Below are 18,872 nucleotides of genomic sequence, written 5' to 3'. Positions count from 1 at the left end.
CAGTCAAGCTGATTACGATACGCATGGTCTCTTTGCATCCTTTACATTCTTTACAACACCCCTCCCATCTTTTGACTCAGATAAGAAGACACAGAGATCTCAGTTCCTACTAATACCAGAGGAAGGAGCTTTGACTCTTGAAAGCTTATACCCTGGAACTCTTGTTGGTCTCTAAGGTGCTCCTGGAGCTGCGGTGGTTCAAGTGGTTAAGATGCTGAACTGCAGGCTGTGGAAGGTCGGTAGTTCAGCAGTTCGAGACCCGAGTGTGCCGCATGACGGAGTGAGCTCTCGTCTCTAGTTCCAGCTCCTGCCAACCTAGCAGTTCGAAAGCAAGACATTGCAGGTAGATAAATAGGTACCACTTCGGTGGGAAGGTAACAGCGTTCCGTGCGCCTTGGAGTTTAGTCATGCCGGCCACATGACCACGGAAATGTCTTCGGACAGCGCTGGCTCTTCGGCTTTGAAACGGAGATGAGCACCGCAACCCTAGAGTCGGATTCGACTGGCTTTCGAGCAAGGGAACCTTTACCTTTACCTAAGGTGCTCCTGGACTCCAGTCTAACTGTACCAAGTTGTCTCTAAGGGTGAGCCCACATAGATTGCACTGTTGTTGCTGTCAAGCCGCCGCTTGACCCTGTGGGGTTTTCAAGGCAAGAGACATTCAGAGGTACTTTGCCATTGCCTGCCTCTGCATAGCAGCCCTGGTATTCCTTGGAAGTCACCCATCCAAATACTGGCCAGGGCCAACTTTGCTTAGCTTCCGAGATCTGATAAGATCGGGCTGTCTTGGGCTATCCAAGTCAGGGCGTAGAATGCATTACAATAGTTTTTAAAAGGAAGGGCTTTATAAAGGTAAAGGTTCCCTTGCTCGAAAGCCAGTTGAATCCGACTCTAGGGTTGCGGTGCTCATCTCCGTTTCCAAGCCGAAGAGCCAGCGCTGTCCGAAGACGTTTCCGTGGTCATGCGGCCGGCATGACTAAACACCAAGGCGCATGGAACGCTGTTACCGTCCCACCAAAGTGGTACCTATTTATCTACTTGCAATTTCTTGCTTTCAAACTGCTAGGTTGGCAGGAGCTGGAACTAGAGACGGGAGCTCACTCCGTCATGTGGCACCCGGGTCTCCAACTGCTGAACTACCGACCTTCCACAGCCTGCAGTTCAGCGTCTTCACCACTTGAGCCACCGCAGGTCCTCTCAGTCAGGGCGTAGAACGCATTACAATAGTTTTTAAAAGGAAAAAAACCCCCAAAGAGTGAAGACTGATTTGGTGTAACATTGTGTGTGGCATGTGCTTGCAAAACAAACAAACAAAAAAACCCAAATGGGAGTGCAGAAATAGTTCGGTGCAGGAGAGAATTGATGCGCTGACATTATTTTTTGCGGCAGTAAAAATGAGGGAAAAGTGCCTTTCTCTTTTCAGTCGAAGCTGTTGACTACATGAACGCCCCGGGTTACAAAAGCGCATTCCGAGGGATACATCATAAAAGCACCGACTTCTTTTGCTGCTATTTTATCTTTATCCTACCTAGCGGCAGCTGGGTTTTATTGAGCAAGATTTTAAGCAGAAAAGCAAGCGAAGCTTCGGAAGCCCCTCTTCCCTAGAAGGATAGCTTTGACTGACATCTAGTGGACAAAGGTGGAAACATCAAATACATGACATGTTCGCTCTCAAAGGCTGGATCAAGAGACTACAAACTTCAGCTGTTGAATACCAGCTTAATAGCCATGGACTTATCCTGGTAATATAAGGATGCTAACGTCTCCATTAGAAATCACTGGCCTCCACAGAGAAGTACAGTTCCATGGTATAGATATGCCCCAAATCAAGCGTTTTGAAAACATATTCACAATGCCACAGTTCTTTTGAGAAATGCAAGGGAAAGGAGAATGGCTGCAGAAATCTGGATTGCCACAAAAGCCTTTGCACAATTCACTCATTCACCAAAGTAATATTTCCTCTCGCTTTTCAAATCTGCAGACCCCACTCAGAATTTCGCACAAGGTTGCTGGCAAGACAAGGTCTTAAGACTGTGCCCTGAAACACCCCCTTCTGTTCTGTTTTGTTTTCGGCATCCAGCCTGATCAAGAGTTCTGTGGAACCTGAAGGCTTGCATGCTTTTTGTGTTATTTTGGTAAAAGGTGTTACAAACCTTTTTGTCTGGGATTTTGTGTTGGACCAATGTGGCTGCCTACAGCCCCTTCCGCTTGTTCCTTTTCACGAGCCATTTGGCTTGATAGTGAAATCCGGGCAGATCGAAAATTGTATCCAGCATTGCTATAGCGAACAAATGAAACTTCAGGTAGACGGTTTGCTATCGCTGCCCTCTTCTCCACAAATGCACCGAAAGAACCATGACATTTGCCATCATAGGCAGAAACATTATGTAATGCTTTTCAAAAGTCTTGAAAAGTTTGGTGAGAGCCAGTTTGGAGTAGTGAGCCAGTTTGGTGTAGTGGTTAAGTGCGCGGACTCTAATCTGGGAGAACCGGGTTTGATTCCCCACTCCTCCACTTGCAGCTGCTGGATGACCTTGGGCAAGCCATAACTCTGGCACAGCTGTTCTTGAAAAAGAGCAGTTTTTGTCAAGAGTTCTCTCAGCCCCACCTACCACAGAGGGTATCTGTTGTGGGGAAGGGAAGGGAAAGGAGCTTGTAAGCCGCTCTGAGACACCTTTGGGTAGTGAAGGGCAGGGTATAAATCCAATCTCTTCTTCTTCTCTTCTTCTTGACAGGCATTTCTACGCAATAAGCGTAAACTGCTTTTACCTTCACATCAACCCAAATTTCACCATCAAGCTGAAAGCAGACCCCGGCCATGTATAGCAGCTCCTCTCCTGATTTGGCCACCTGTCTGGGACTGGAGAAGGAATGGGGCTGTTAAGCCACTGCTGGCCACATTTCATGGGATGAACACATGAAATGGTCTTGTTTTAAATCAGACCATTGGTTCGTCAGGTTTGGGACTCATCAGGCACTACTCAGGCAAGCAGTGGCTTTCCAGGGTCTCAGGGAGAGGTCTTTCTTATCACCTCCTACCTGACCCTTTTAGCTGCAGGTGCTGAAGAGTGAACCTGAGACCTTATGCATACCAAGCAGATGCTCTGCCACTGAGCTATGCAGCTCCTGGTTTGCATTGGGCTTGGTTGCTTGTAAGGTGTAGTTGCTTACACCAAACCAGTATTTTAGATATAAATTATCCCCTGGGCTGATGACAGGGCACTGAATCCTATGTCACTCAATATATCAGCCTGTCTCTCCTTTATGTTAGACAGGAGGGAGGCACTACAAAACGGAATCCTTTGCATCCACATAGGAACACACAGGGGAAGTGGTGACTGCTATGTTTTGGGCCTCCCTTCCAAGAAAACAGTAACAGAAGTGGTCCCACAAATATCAGTTTGATCCCTGGGTTTTTTTTTTTTGGTAGGTCTTAACAAAAGCTAGCAGCCTGAACAGCACAGGGCTGGCCACAATTATTACTTGGATGGGAAACCGCCAAGGAAGACTGAGGCCGCTATGTAGAGGAAGACAGCAGCAAACCCCCTGGAGTTCCCAGTGGACAGGGTCATCATGAGCTAGTTCTGACTGGACAGCATGTTATTTATGTATTTTTATTCAATAAAAAGCAACTGTGTGGTTTCTGGTTTTGGAATTTGCTTCCGACTTTTCCTGCCTGTTCTCACATCACTTGCTGCTGCTGTGTACCTTTTGGCACCCTTGACTGCTGCTCCCGGACAGGGTGTCAGCAATGCTGCCATGAGTGTGGTGTGTGTTTCTAATTGCTCTGCATTCCTTCCCATGCGCTTAATTGTATCTTAGCCGTAACGCATATGTTTCAAGGTCACTGGAGGAGTTGGTGTGTCTGGAACTCATGGGAAGTTTCTTACCTTCCCACCTTCTGCAGCCGTTAGTTATCTGCCAAATGCCCCCGCGCGGGAGCCCATCTAATTGGGTACTACATGGGGGTGTGTGTGTGTGCATACGAATGCCCTATATCCTATTATGTGCATAGGTATCCCACCATTCCTAACAGTGTTCATGTTACTGCATCTATAGCTTTTCAATAAAAGTAAAACCTCCCTGGAAGCGTGTACTTCGTTGTTTTGCTGTGGATTCTGACACAGGGGTGCAGAAACACACTCCTGCCACAGCAGCAGCAAGAGATACAAGAGCAGGCAGGAACCATGTCTACTAGGGTTGCCAACCTCCAGGTAGGGCCTGGAGACCTCCCAGAATTACAATACATCTCCAGACCTTAGAGATCAGTTCCATGGAGGAAATGGCCACTCTGGAGGGTGCACTCTATGGCATTCTACCCTACTGAGGTCTCCTCCCTCCCCAAACCCTGCCCTCCTCAGGCTCCACCCCCCAATCCTAGGACTTTCCCAACCTGGAGTTGGCAACCCAAGTGTCCACACACCCCGAGGTATCAGATTACTCTCCGCTGCTGCCCCCACCCCTGTTCTTCCTCCTGTGACCCCCAAACTCCCCCTTTCCCTTCTCTTTCCCTTTTTTTTTTTTCCCTACTGATTTGTACTGTAACTCTACAGCACGGCTCAGAAGGGAAAGGGGAAAAACCTTTTAAAGGCCTAAAGGCAAGCTGGTGTGAACCATTCTGAAAGTGGAGAAAATGAAATGTGTATTTTTTTTTCCTGAGTAAAGAGGGTGGAAATGGGAACTTGATGACTTGTGCCCAGATTATGATATTGTTTGAATGCTCCCTTTTACTACAGGGGCTTCCCTGATGTCCATGCAGAGAAAAATCCCTGTGTGGAAGCAGCCATAGACAATGGTATCAAAGGCTTCAGAAATCAAAAGCTTCAGAAGTAACTAGTGTGACCATGAAGTTGCTTACTACTGAATCGGACCATGGATCCATCAAAGTCAGTATTGTCTACTCAGATTGGCAGCAGCTCTCCAGGGTCTAAGGCAGAGGTCTTTCACATCCCCCACCACCAATGTTCCCTCTAAGGTGTAGAGTCTTGTGAGCAAAAATTCTACATTGTGAGCTACGGACATTAAAGTTGTGAGCGAGCAATTTGGCTGCTGCATCAATCAGTTTGCTCTGGAGCCATTCCTTCCTGAGCTGAGACAAAAAAGTGTGAGCCAGAGGCTAAAAAATGTGAGCTAGCTCACACCAACTCAGCTTAGAGGGAACAGTGGCCACCACCTGATTATTTTAAGTTGCCACAAATTGCAGACACGAACATGCATGAAGCTGCCTTATACTGAATTGTATCCTCTGGTCCATCAAAGTCAGTACTGTCTACTCAGACTGGCAGTGGCTCTCCAGGGTCTCAGGCGGAGGTCTTTCACATCACCTGCTTCCAGATCCTTTAACTGGAGATGCTGGGGATTGACCCTGGGACCTTCTGCATGCTGAGCAGACCACTGAGCCACGGCTCTTCCCCAACGACATACGATTAACTTTGTTGATGTCTAAATAAGGCTATTAATTCAGGATGTAAGAATAGTGCCACAGTCCCACCAAATAACCAATTAGGTGGTCTACTTGGTGGTATCCAAGCGGACCAAGATTCTATGGCCATGCTCTGGCAGCTCCACCATCTTCCATAAAAAGAAAAAGTTGGAGTCAGAGTGAGTAAATCTCTAGCTACTTTGCGTTGAGTAGAAGCGAATCACCTCTGCATTTGAACCCATCTAGCAACTCATCCTCTCTCAAAGGATGCTTAGGCACGAATAAGTAAAGCCGTGCCGAATATTCAGCAGTAGACATTTTTTGCAAAGGTCAAGGGAAGATGACCAAAAGAGCCCCAGTTGTTGTTGTTGTTGGGGCACTGTGGTGCCAGTTCATTCAGCTCCAAACAACTCAACCTCTCTGAAAATCTCACTAGTGTTCATCAGACATTCACAGGCCCAACTGTTCTTTCTGCTTCAGAATTAAGCAGGATTAGACTGAGTCCGATATTTTAGCCTCTGAGGGCCACTACAGACATTACACATTTCCTTCATGGGAAACCCTTCCATGTAGAAAACAGCATGAAAGCCTTTACAAGAGCCATTTGGTCATATTAGTCTGACATGGCAAAAATGGGGGGAAATAACTCTCCTGTAGCAGTGGTACCTTAACGACTCAATGATTTTATCACCGCACAAGATTTTCTTGACTAGAACTCACTTTATCAGGTACATGAAGGCAGTTGGCAGACATTTCTTTGCATGGGTATTTTAAAAAATAAACCATGGGCCAAAATAAATACAAGAGAAACAACTGAGCCACACAGTGTCAATGTCTCACTTCTTCCCTCCCACTGGAGCCAAAAGAGGCCCCCATACTGTTCCTGAGGGTTCCCTGTCTCCCAGGAGCAATGGGGGGGGGGTTGAGCTGCAGTGTGTGTGTGTGGGGGGGTAAGAGTCACACTCCACTGATGGAAATCCATCCACAGAATTGTTCTGTTAGGTCTAAAATACTGTCTGGGGAGATTGCTCAGCAAAGCTCAAATGTAAAAGGTCAATCACTAGTGATCACGAAATCTTCCTGTTTTTGCTAAGTTAATTTAATATAGTCCTGTAATGAGTCAGGACCCCTTATCTTTTTCATTTTTTGGGGGGGGGGTAATTTTGCAATTTGTGTGTGTGCATGTGCGTGCATGTGTGCCCGTGCCTGGAAGTCATGGCAACTCCTATGGGGGCATGGAGGACATTCAGAGATGTGGCTTGATAGCCTGCCTCAGCCTCCCAACCCTGGTATTCTTTGGAGGTCTCCCACCCAAATACTTGCCAGGGTCGCCCTGCTTAGCTTCTGAGATCTGACGAGATCTGGCTTGCCTGGGCTATCCAGGTCAGGGTGGGACCCTTTGTCTTGATTCATACTAGGTGAACACAAATAAACCTTTTAACCAGGGGTCATTTCGTAGAAAAAGAGCTAGGGGAACTCATTAGCATAACTCATTAGCATATGCCACACCCCCTGACATCAGGGACCCGGCGGTGGATCTGCAAGGCCAGCGGGAGTGTGAGGAAGCCCCGCCAAGGCCCTCCCTGGCCCTAGGCAGGCAGGGGTGGGGAGAGGCGGGGAGGAAGCAACTTACCCTCCCTCTTCTCCTGCCTCCTCCTGGCTGAATGAGGGCTGGAAGCGGGGTGGCTGGAAGCAGGGGGCGGGGCTTCATCATGTGCCTCGCCCCCTGCACCTCACCCGGGGGAACTGCGTTCCCCCACGTTCCCCCCCGAAATGACCTCTGCTTTTAACAAGTTCTGATTCAACAATGCCACATTATGTGTGTAAAGTGCTGTCAAGTCGCAATCGACGTTCAGCAACCCCAGCTTTCAAGGCAAGCGAGATGCAGAGGTGGTGTGCCATCGCCTGCCTCTGCAGAGTGTTCCTTGGGGGTCTCCTGTCCAAGTATTGACCCTAATTAGCTTCCGAGATCTGACGACACCAGGCTATACCATGCCTCCTCCCCTCCCGTAATGCCACATTGGAGTCTCCCTTTTTAATTTTGTTTGTGACTTTCAGGTCAGTAGCATCGGAGTATCTTGCTTGCTCTTTTCTGAGAGCCAGTTTGGTGTAGTGGTTAAGTGTGTAGACTCTAATCTGAGAGAACCGGGATTGATTCCCCACTCTTCCACCTGCAGCTGCTGGATGACCTTGGGCAAGCCATAGTTCTGACAGAGCTGTTATCTCAAGGACAGTTCTGTTAAGACCGCTCTCAGCCCCACCTCCCTCACCGGGTGTCTGTGTGGGGAGGGGGAGGGAAAGGAGTCTGTAAGCTGCTCTGGGACTCCGAGTAAAGGGTGGGGTATAAATCCAATCTCTTCTTCTTCTTCTATGGAACGTCTGTGACCGTTTATTGTTTTGAGCAGAGATTGACCCATTTATCCTACACAGACAGCAAAGGGGCATTGTTGCCCAATGATGGCGTACATCAAAAAGGAGGATGCGCAAGGGAATGAGCCCCAGAGGTATGGCTGACATGTAGATTGTTGAGCATCCAGGTGGAATGACACCACCCAACAGCCACTTGATTTCACTAAGGGAAGGCAGCATGGGTATCGCTGGATCTGATGAGGGTGTGGAGGGGCTACTACTTAAATTTGCAGACGACACCAAATTGGGAGGAGCAGCAAACACACCAGAAGACAGAGAGAGAACTCAACGAGATCTGAACACACTGGAAAAGTGGGCGGATGCGAACAAGATGCAATTTAACAAGGATAAGTGCTGAGTTCTACATCTGGGTAACAAAAATGAGGAACACACATACTGGATGAGGGATACACTTTTGGGTAGCAGTGTGTGTGTGAGAGCAAGTTCTTGGGATACGGGTGGACCGTAAGTTAAATATGAGCAGCCAGTGTGATACAGCGACAAAAAAAAGGCTAATGCGATCTTGGGGTGTATCAACAGAAAAATAACATCCAAATTGCAAGATGTCATAGACGCGCTGTACGCTGCATTGGTCAGGCTGCACCTGGAGTATTATACACAGTTCTGGAGGCCTCCCTTCAGAAAGGATGTGGACAGAATGGAGCAGGCAGAATGGAGCGACGAGGATGATTGGGGGCCTGGAGACCAGAGCCTATGAGGAAAGGCTGAGGGACCTGGGAATGTTCAGTCTGCAGAAGAGGGGGTTGAGGGGGGACAGGATTGCTCTCTTCAAGTATTTGAAGGGCTGTCACTAAGAGGAGGGCAGGGAGCTGTTCCTGTTGGCAGCAGAGGAGAGGACTCGCAATAATAGGTTTAAATTAAGCGCAGGAAGGTATGGCTGGATCTTAGGAAAAAACTTTTTTACAGTAAGAGCTGTTCAACAGGGGAATCAGCTGCCTCGGGAGGTGGTGAGCTCCCCCTCACCGTCAGTCTTTAAGCAGCGGCTGGACAAACACTTGTCAGGGATACTCTAGGCTGATCTTGCATTGAATAGGGGGTTGGACTAGATGGCCTGCATGGTCCCTTCTGTGATTCTATGACAAAAGGAATCGATGTATATTAAAGCCACGAGAGGAAATCCCAGAATTCATTGTGGTGCTTTCTAGTGTGACGGTCTAGTTTGGGAGTCAGGGGGGACTGTATTACCAAAATTGGTATATGTGTCAGGCCTGTCATGTGCAAAGCATCCTCTAAACATGTAGGGTCAGACTGTGTATACCCAGGTCCCAATTTGGCACAGCACTCCAATTAGGAAAGAAAATGAGACACACAGAAAGACTCTCAAAGAGGAATGATCTTTATCCCCCTAAAAGATACGAGGCTAGACATGTGAAATGCAAGGGAGAACAAAACATGAAACAATAATGCAATACAGTAACTCAATCCTAGCAACGCTAGTCATGGTTGCCTGGTTGGGGTGAATGCAGAACCTAAAGGGAAATAAAGGGTGAGAAGAAAAACATACATTGCTGTATCCCAAAGAGTCTGTTGAGATGTGATTTGGGGCAGAAGGAAGAAAAGCTGGTCTGGGGAGAAGGAAAATATGGAAACAGAACGCAATTAAGAAGTTGGAGACCTGAACACAGAATGGGTGCAGATCTGGGAAGCAAACCAACCACAAATCTGAGGAAGCACGCACGGATATGGAACCAACTCTGAGCTTGGAGTGATTTGAGATGCTCTTTGTGTAGGATCTGGAGCGACAGAGTTTAGGATCCACAGCGGGATTGTATCAAGAGTGAGGGGTACTGAACTCAGGAGACGGTATGGGAATTTTAGGTGGCGTGAATGAGTGATGGGGATGAGTTATTGGGATGGTGGACTAGCTTAGGCTGGTCCAACAAAGGTTAAGTCGTAGTTTGATATTTCCCCAAGTTCTGGACTTGAATCACCAGGGGAGGCTGGATGGAGAGAGGAGTTTTATCCAGGCCTCTGGTGGCTAGGTCAGAGGGTCTTGCCAGGTATGCAAACACAGGGATCCCTGTGGGCTGGGGCACCCTTGCTCAAAACAGTCACAGGATTTCTTCACTGTGTGCCCAAGTTCCACACACACGCACGCACACACCCGAAAGCATGCATTTTACAGCAAACACTTTTTAGAATTGGTCAGCTGCGATGGGGAGAAGAATCGATTCTAAGTTTTGGTGTTGGGAAGGAATCTGGGGACTCAGGCCCAGACTGTACCCATGCTTTCAGGGTTGGGTGAATAACTCCTCAGTAAGAATAGAATTGAGCGGTGGCTCAAGTGGTTAAGACGCTGAACTGCAGGCTATGGAAGGTCGGTAGTTCAGCAGTTCGAGACCCGAGTGTGTGCCGCATGACGGAGTGAGCTCCCGTCTCTAGTTCCAGCTCTTGCCAACCTAGCCGTTCGAAAGCAAGAAATTGCAAGTAGATAAATAGGGACCACTTTGGTGGGAAGTTAGCAGCGTTCCGTGCACCTTGGTGTTTAGTCATGCCGGCCACATCACCACGGAAACGTCTTCGGACAGCGCTGGCTCTTCGGCTTTGAAACGGAGATGAGCACCGCAACCCTAGGATTCGACTGGCTCTCGAGCAAGGGAAACCTTTACCTTTACCTTTAAGAACAGAAAAGGAATTTAAGCATATCAAAGTTTTTCAACATCCAAGAAACGGCTTAGATTATATTGCTCATTGGCGTGCTCACAAAAGTCTCCAACACCAAATTTCATGATGAGTTTCATCTCTCCATTACAGTATCTAAATTGATTCTGCTAGAAGTTTCCATTCAACAGCCATGATCTCCCAAGAGCTGAACCTCTCAACTGTTTGCCTGTGTGCCACCCAATTGGAATGGCTCCCAAATAACTTTGCAGCTCTTAGGAAGGGGTGGTGGAGGGGCTTCATTTGTTTCCTTTGCAGAGACTTTTTGCATCTGTGCAGTAGGTGAGATGATCCTACCCAGGGTCATGCAGGGTTAGTTAGGTAATTAAGTGAAGGGAGCACTGTGCCTTCCATAAGATTGTATAAGATTTGCATGCACAAAACAAAGCATCCAGTAGGACCTTGAACACCAATGAGATTCCCCAAGGTATAATCTTTCCAGAGTCAAAGCTCCCTTTGAAGGTTCTTCTGGAGTCGAATCCTGCCCTTCTACTGCAGACTAACACAGCTACCCATCTGAAACTATGCGTAAAATAGTTTCAGAGGATAGCCATTCTGGTCTGCAGTACAACAGCTAGATTCCAAAGCCGTAGCGCCTTGGAGACCAACAAGGTTTCGGGGGCATAAGCTTTCAAGAGTCAAAGCGCCAAGTATTTGACAAAAGGAGCTCATCGCTCAAAAAATCTTGTTGGTCTCTAAGGGGCTACTGGACTCAACTGTAGCTGTGCACAAAACCAAATCCCTAAAACAGATTAAAAACACCAAAACCTTTTTAAAAATACAATGTTTGTTTACAGTCCCTGGCCAGCTAATGGACTGATTGGCTTCCAAATGGTGTGCAGAGACAACAGGTCTGGGGGGGGACAGGGAATGTAGGACTTTCATCAGCCTGTGTGAGAATGTGCATGCTTGAAACATGGCTGATTGCACTGTACTGGATGGCCTGAATACAGGAATGCTAATCTGATGAAATGGCTCAAAATGTTCAGAGATAGGCAAACTGATCAACAAAAAAAACCCCAGCTCCCTCTTTGCAACTGGCAAGCAGACCGTGAACCAAACTAGCAGGTGTTCAAGGATCCCTAAGAGGAATGGGGAATGCCTACGTGCGCATAACCAGAGAAAGGATGATGAAACAGAACGGGGGGAGGGGGATTCATTCATCTCCAATGGCTGGCGCCCAAGGTTCTACCGTATTTGCTTTAGCACATGTTCGAGTCTCCGCCTTCCTTCCGCCCCCCTCCCCCTCCCGAACGGGTACAAGATACCTCCTCAGTCTTAGGCACCAAGCAGCCCTCCCTCCTCCTCTTCCCTTCCAATCTCTCACATTCTTAAAATCTTTTCAGAAATTACCTCAGCGAAACCCTAACTCCTCCCCAGAGCGCCTCTGTAATCCCGACGCGTTATATGTATCTGAAACCTTTTTTGGGCCTGCAACACGTTGCAAGCGACCAATAAACAACGCATTAAAATAATTCAAAGACTTGGCCCAACTGATCAACCTGGTGCCATGCCCTGAGGGGATAAAGATCTCCCTTTGATCTTCTGCCAGAGGAAGTGAGTTCCACAGTGTAAGGTCCTTAGCTGAGGATGTTCTGCCCGCACAGTTGTCCGATGTTCTCACCTCCAGACTGACAGCTAAGCACATGATATCTGTCTTCTCGCCACCCAGGAACTAATGGCTTGGCTGAGTGATTTATCCAGGCACTTAAAGCAGCCCCCCATGTAGATTGGGGAGAGAAAAAGAAACTTTACCCAATAAGATAGTCATCTTTCTTCTAGAAAAAGAGCATTCAGGACGTGCCACTAGCTCTCACCCCACCCCCACCCCACCCCTCACTATGTTATTTAGGGGATGCAATTTGAGATCAGAAGAGGGATTTGCAGAGCAATGTGCATCGTGAACAGCTTGCAGAAATGGCAACCGAGACCAAGTCCAACAAGCTCAAGCACAACCTGCCGAGCTCCACACAGGCGTTATTGTTTGCAGACGGGATACCCAACCAGGTACAGTTAAATCCCATACCGGACTTTCATTCTGTGCCCCATGCAAGGAAGGCTGAATCCGATCTGCTAAAGGTATGAGGGCCAGCTGCTGGGAGTCTCTCACGCATGTGGCAACTGGAATCAGGAATGCTGGCCGAGGTTCCTTAAATGCCACGAGAGGATAATCCCCAACTTCCTGCGTTACAGCGATGTCTCATTGTCATTGCTTCGCATGCTTTTTATCACTGGCCTTGCAATACATGTCGCTAAGGTTTTGCAATATAGTATTTGCTGCTTAGTTTCTTTTCCTGGGTGGGTTTCAGAAATGACCGTTAACTAGAGGATGTTAAGAGCTTTTGGACTAGCATTTTCCTAAGCAAAATTATTGGATAGATGTTGATTGGATTCATTGTCATATTTAGGATCAGGGAGGAATATCTGCTCAGGCCAGGTTGGCTGGTGATCTTCAGAGGGAGTGTGTGTGTGCGTGTGTGCGTGTGCATGTGGATGAAGGGTTGGCTCACATGTGCGGGTTGATGTGCTGCTGCAACTTTACTGAAATCCTCTTTGCAACTCACAGCTTCACAAATGCCATTGTGTGCTCTGGATCAGGACAATCCGTTGAGAAATGTCCTGCCTTTTGAATAATGAGTTCTGATCCATTCTTACCTTTTGTTCCTAGGATTCTCCTCCATAATCTCAACATCCCCACCATATAAGTGATCGCACGCAGCAAAACAGTTCCATGTTGTTATGTCCAAGTTTAAATTTCACCCGTTTCTATTTAGAAATTGTGAACAGATTATTTTGGTATGGTTGCAGGCAAGGAAAACTGGGATACTAGTGCCCTTCCAGATAACCAATAGTCATCTAATCCATCTGTTTTGAATGAAGCATGAACTATCCAGGGCAAGTCATTCCTAATAGAATAACAAAAATAGCAAAATAAAGATGCATTTTTATGACGGGGTGAATTGCCCAAGGTTCCAGCGGGATGCTGGTTTTTCAGCTGTGATCCTGGGAAACCAGAGTTCTCTGAAAGCTTTTTTTTTGGGGGGGGGGGGTGATTTCAGTGAAATGGCCAGTGGGAGCACCCTACTGAAAGTTTTCTCACCAGTAGTACTTATTTTATTTATTTTATTTATTCGGGTATTTCTACCCCGCCCTACCCCGCGAACGGGGTAGTAGAGCTTCACCTGGGCAGGGAGCAGTCCTAGAAAAACATTGAATACTTTTACTCTCAGATCATATACGGCTGTGATGCAGTCCAATATGCCTCTGTGAAAACCAGCCATCTCCCTTATCCCACGGGCCGGGACACAAGCAGGGGTTCTACAGTAGACTGCCCAATCTGGAAAGGCTGGCAGTCTGGAAGTCTCCGCCGTAGGACATCAAGTCAGATGATTCAAGCAGAGGCCGGCAGAGAAAAGCTGCAAAAGAAACCTAATGATAGGCTAAATCGGGCCAATTAATTTTCACTCTCCATCGTCATCCTGCGGAAGCACACATGGATTTGTCAGGGGCTGACCGGGGCATAAGCAGAATAGCTGGACCAGGAGCCAGGGAGAAATTGGACCGGATGAGGAACAGGAAAACCCGAAGCAGGTGGGCAGGGAGAAGATAAAACCGCCAGGTCTGGGTAGGATTCAGGGTGGGCATGAGCCCAGCCAAAGGGTCCCGCTGAGCACGCCAAAGAGATAAAACCCTAGAGATGCGAGGGTCTAGGCACAGAAATGCAGTTCAAAAGACCGTCAAACGCAAGCTCTCGCCCAAACAGCTGCTAACTTTTTCATGCCAGGAGGATCAGGCCAATGAGACAAGACCAAGCAAAGGAACACACCACGTGCGTAACTGAGTGCCAGCAGAGCGAAGGGCAATTCTGGACAATAGGCATATTGATTACCCTGACTCTACTTCCTGCACATGAAAGCCTAATGACGAGAAAGGATTTGCATGCACACCCCTCTGTGGGGGAGGAGGACTCTGTGGATCTAGGAGGATACAGACCTATTCCCGTCCAAAGTGAGCCTGCAAAGCTATTCTCTAGATGAGATAAATATTATCTTGAAGCATTCAGGACAAAAAGTCAGAGTTCTTTTCCTTTTGCTTTAGTGTAAGTTCTCCAAAGTGATTTCTTAAGCAATGGAAAAGTCTTTGGGGGTTCAGTGGAAATAACAGAGGGAGCAATATACCCCAGGACATGGTACCAGTATCATGCACAGATGAAATCTGTAGTATGCCACTGGACTACGGGAAGGGCCTTTCAAAGTTGTGCTGTTTTTTCTTTTATGTAGCATTAGAGGGCGCTGCTCACCCACAGCATGTTATGCAACCATAGCATGAGATTTGAGGTAAGTTCAGAAGCCAGTGCTTTCCCAGTGCTTTCCCATGGTTTTTAGGACTTGCAGAGAACAGGGTCCGATGAAGGGATAGGACGCATAAACTGGTCCAATGGCTTAGCAAAACCATTAACCAAATCTTTAATGCCAACAGTCTTGGGAGAAGGAGGAGGAGGATGACGACGGCGGTGGCGGTTTTAATACCTGCTTTTCTCTACCTTAATGAGTCTCAAAGTAGCTTATAAGATCCTTCCCTTCCTGTCCACACAACAGGCACCTTGTGAGGTATCACAGAATCATAGAGTTGGAAGAGACCTCCAGGGCCATCTAGTCCAACTTCCTGCACAATGCAGGAAATTCACAAATACCATCCCCTCCACACCCCCAGTGACCCCTGCTCCATGCCTAGAAGATGACAAAAAAAAAAAAACCCTCCAGGATCAAACTGGCCTGGAGAAAAATTGTTTCCTAACCCCAAACTGGAAATCAGCATTTCCCTAGGTGTGTAAGAAAGGGCCACAAGAACTAAACTCTGAGGCAACCCTTCCTGCCCTCCCTCTCATGATCTGCCTAAATTCACAGGATCAGCATTGCTTTCAGATGGCCACCTAGCCTCTGTTTGAAAACCTCCAAAGAAGGAGAGCCCACCACCTCCCGAGGAAGCCTGTTCCACTGAGGAACCACTCTAACTGTCAGGAAGTTCTTCCTAATGTTTAGCTGAAAACTCTTCTGATTTAATTTCAACCTGTTGGTTCTGGTTCAACTTTCTGGGGCAACAGAAAACAACTCCATACCTTCCTGTATATCACAGCCCTTCAAGTACTTGATGATGGTTATCATATCACCTCTCAATCGTCTCCTCTCCAGGCTAAACATACCCAGCTCCTTCAACCTTTCCTCTGGACATGTTCCAGCTTGTCTATATCTTTCTTAAATTGTGGTGCCCAAAACTGAACACAATACTCTAGGTGAGGTCTAACCAGAGCAGAGTAAAGCAATACCATCACTTCACGTGATCTGGACTTTATACTTCTGTTGATACAGCCCAAAATCACACTGCTGATTCATGTTCTGTGTATGGTCTACTAAGACCCCTAGACCCTTTTTGCACATACTACTGCCAAGACATTCTATAATTATTATGCATTTGATTTTTCCTACCTAAATGCAGAATTTTACATTTATCCCAACTGAAGTACATTTTATTTGTTTTAGCCCAGTTTTCTAGCCTGTCAAGATCATTCTGTATCCTGACTCTGCACTACACAATAAGTATCATCTGCACATTTAATAAGCATTCCCTCTATCCCTTCATCCAAATCACTGGTAAAGATGTTGAACAAAACAGGTCCCAGGACAGATCCATGAGGCACTCCACTTGTCACTCCTCTCCAAGAGGATGAGGAACCATTCACAAACACTCTTTGGGTGCAATCTGTAAACCAGTTACAGATCCACCTAACAGTCATAGGATCCAAACCACATTTTTCCAGATTGTCAACAAGAATATTATGTGGAACCTTACCAAAAGCCTTACTGAAATCAAGATAAACTATGTCTACAGCATTCCCCTGATCCAGCAAGGTAGTAACTTTCTAAAAAAAGAGATATAAGGTTAGTCTGACATGACTTGGTCTTGAGAAACCCATGCTGGCTCTTAGTAGGCACAGCCATCCTTTCTAAATGCTCAAGGGCTGTCTGTTTGATTATTTGTTCTAAAGGTAGGTGGGGTTGAGTGAGTTGTGAGAGAACTGTGACTGACCCAAGGTCACCCACCTGGCTTCATGTGGAAAACTGGGGGATCAAACCTGGTTCTCCAGATTAGAGTCTGCCATTCTTGATCATCACATCACACTGGCTCTCTAAGCAGGTTGGGCAGTCTAAGAGCCACACTTTCACAACATCACATTCTCAAATGCCACAAAGGCTACTTAGCCTGGAGGAAGGGTTCAGACATTCCTTAGCAGAATGGTACTATTTGGGAACTTTACCTTTTTGTCACAGGCTGGGAAAATGAACATATGAAACTGACTTAAACTGAGTCAGCTCAGTGGTTTACTCTGACTACCAGCAGCTCTCCACAGTTTCAAGACTGAGGTATTTCACATGATCTACTATCTGGCATGTTTGCTGGCAATACTGGGGACTGGACCTGGGACCTTTTGCATGCCAAGCAGATGCTCTACTACTACTGTGAGATCCAGTCCCCAAGATACAGGTAGCATCATGAAGAGAAGAAGAGGAGATTGGATTCATACCCCCCCCTTCACTACCCAAGGGAGTCTCAAAGCGGCTTACAATCTCCTTTCCCTTCCCCTCCCCACAACAGACACCCTGTGAGGTGGGTGGGGCTGAGAGAGCTCTGACAGAAACTGCTCTTTTTCAAGAACAGCTGTGCCAGAACTATGGCTTGCCCAAGGTCATCCAGCCAGGTGCAAGTGGAGGAGTGGGGAATCAAACCCGGTTCTCCCAGATTAGAGTCCGCACACTTAACCCCTACACCAAACTGGCTTGTCAGCTTGTGTATCCACATTTTTATCCTGCCCATGCTACAAGGAGTTCACGATGGCACACGTCCTTCTCCCTACAACAGCTTTTTGAGGTAGCCTATCCTGACAGTCCCAAGCTTTCCCCATGAGCTTTACGGCTCAGTGGAGGATTTGAATCCAGGTCTCTGCACGCCTACTCCATCACTCTAAGCACTCCACCACTAAATACAGATGGTGAGTAGGTTCCAACATCAGTACCAAAATCAGTGCTCATCAGTAACTCATACAGCACGATGCACAGTCATAGAACACATTTTGAGTCCCGTGGCACCTTTGAGATCAACAAAGGTTTGTTCAAGGTATGAGCTTTCATGTGCATGCACACTTCTTCAGATACATTGAAATGGAAGCTAACAGTTCAAATATATAGGTAGATGCCTCTACATAGGTGAACAGTAAATTAGTACACAACGTAATGAAGATGTTTTGATATATACAAAGACTAAATAGTAATAACAAGCTAAGTTCATACATTCACCATTTGTTTGGATTTAATTGGGGGGGAAACACTAAAGCAATAAATATGTCAAAATAGGAGACAGATGTGTAAAAGCATTCTCCTTAATTGTCAAGGGTAATAAACTGACTCTGTTGTAACGCACCATTTGTTTCCACTGAAGCATGGAGTTAATTAACAACATCCTTTTCCCAGAGGTGGGGTGCAGTGCCATGTCAGAGAGATGCACTCCAATAGTCATTGCATTACATTCACCATACCATTCCAAAAAAGAAATACATAGTCATAGAACACGACATTCATAAGCACCATCAAATCGCAATTGACTTATGGTGACTGCGGCAAGACCCCCCTCCTCCCAAGGCAAATAAGAAGCAGAAGTGGCTTGCCATTGCCTTCCTCTGCACAGTCTTCCTTGGTGTTTGGTGTAGTGGTTAAGTGTGCGGACTCTAATCTGGGAGAACCGGGTTTGATTCCCCACTCCTCCACTTGCACCTGCTGGATGACCTTGGGCAAGCCATAGTTCTGGCAGAGCTGTTCTTAAAAAAGAGCAATTTCTGTCAGCTCTCTCTCAGCCCCACCTACCTCACAGGGTGTCTGTTGTGGGGAGGGGAAGGGAAAGGAGTTTGTAAGCCACTCTGAGACTCCCTTGGGTAGTGAAGGGCAGGGTATAAATCCAATCTCTTCTTCTTCATCATCATCAGGCCAATGGCCCATTCAGTCCAACACTCTGTGTCACACAGTGGCCAAAAATACCAGGTACCATCGGGAGGTCCACCAGTGGGGCCAGGACACTAGAAGCCCTCCCACTGTTGCCCCTCCCCGAAGCACCAAGAATACAGAGCATCACTTGCCCCAGACCAAGTAATTTCTGTCAGCTCTCTCTCAGCCCCACCTACCTCACAGGGTGTCTGTTGTGGGGAGGGAAAGGGAAAGGAGTTTGTAAGCCACTCTGAGACTCCTTCGGGTAGTGAAAGGCGGGGTATAAATCCAATCTCCTCCTCCTCCTCCTTCCCCTGCGCCTCCTC

This window comes from Gekko japonicus, unplaced genomic scaffold, assembly GCF_001447785.1.
Source record: "Gekko japonicus isolate JY-2015 unplaced genomic scaffold, Gekko_japonicus_V1.1 scaffold86, whole genome shotgun sequence".
Lineage (NCBI taxonomy): Eukaryota > Metazoa > Chordata > Lepidosauria > Squamata > Gekkonidae > Gekko > Gekko japonicus.
This window is presented reverse-complemented; position numbering follows the sequence as displayed.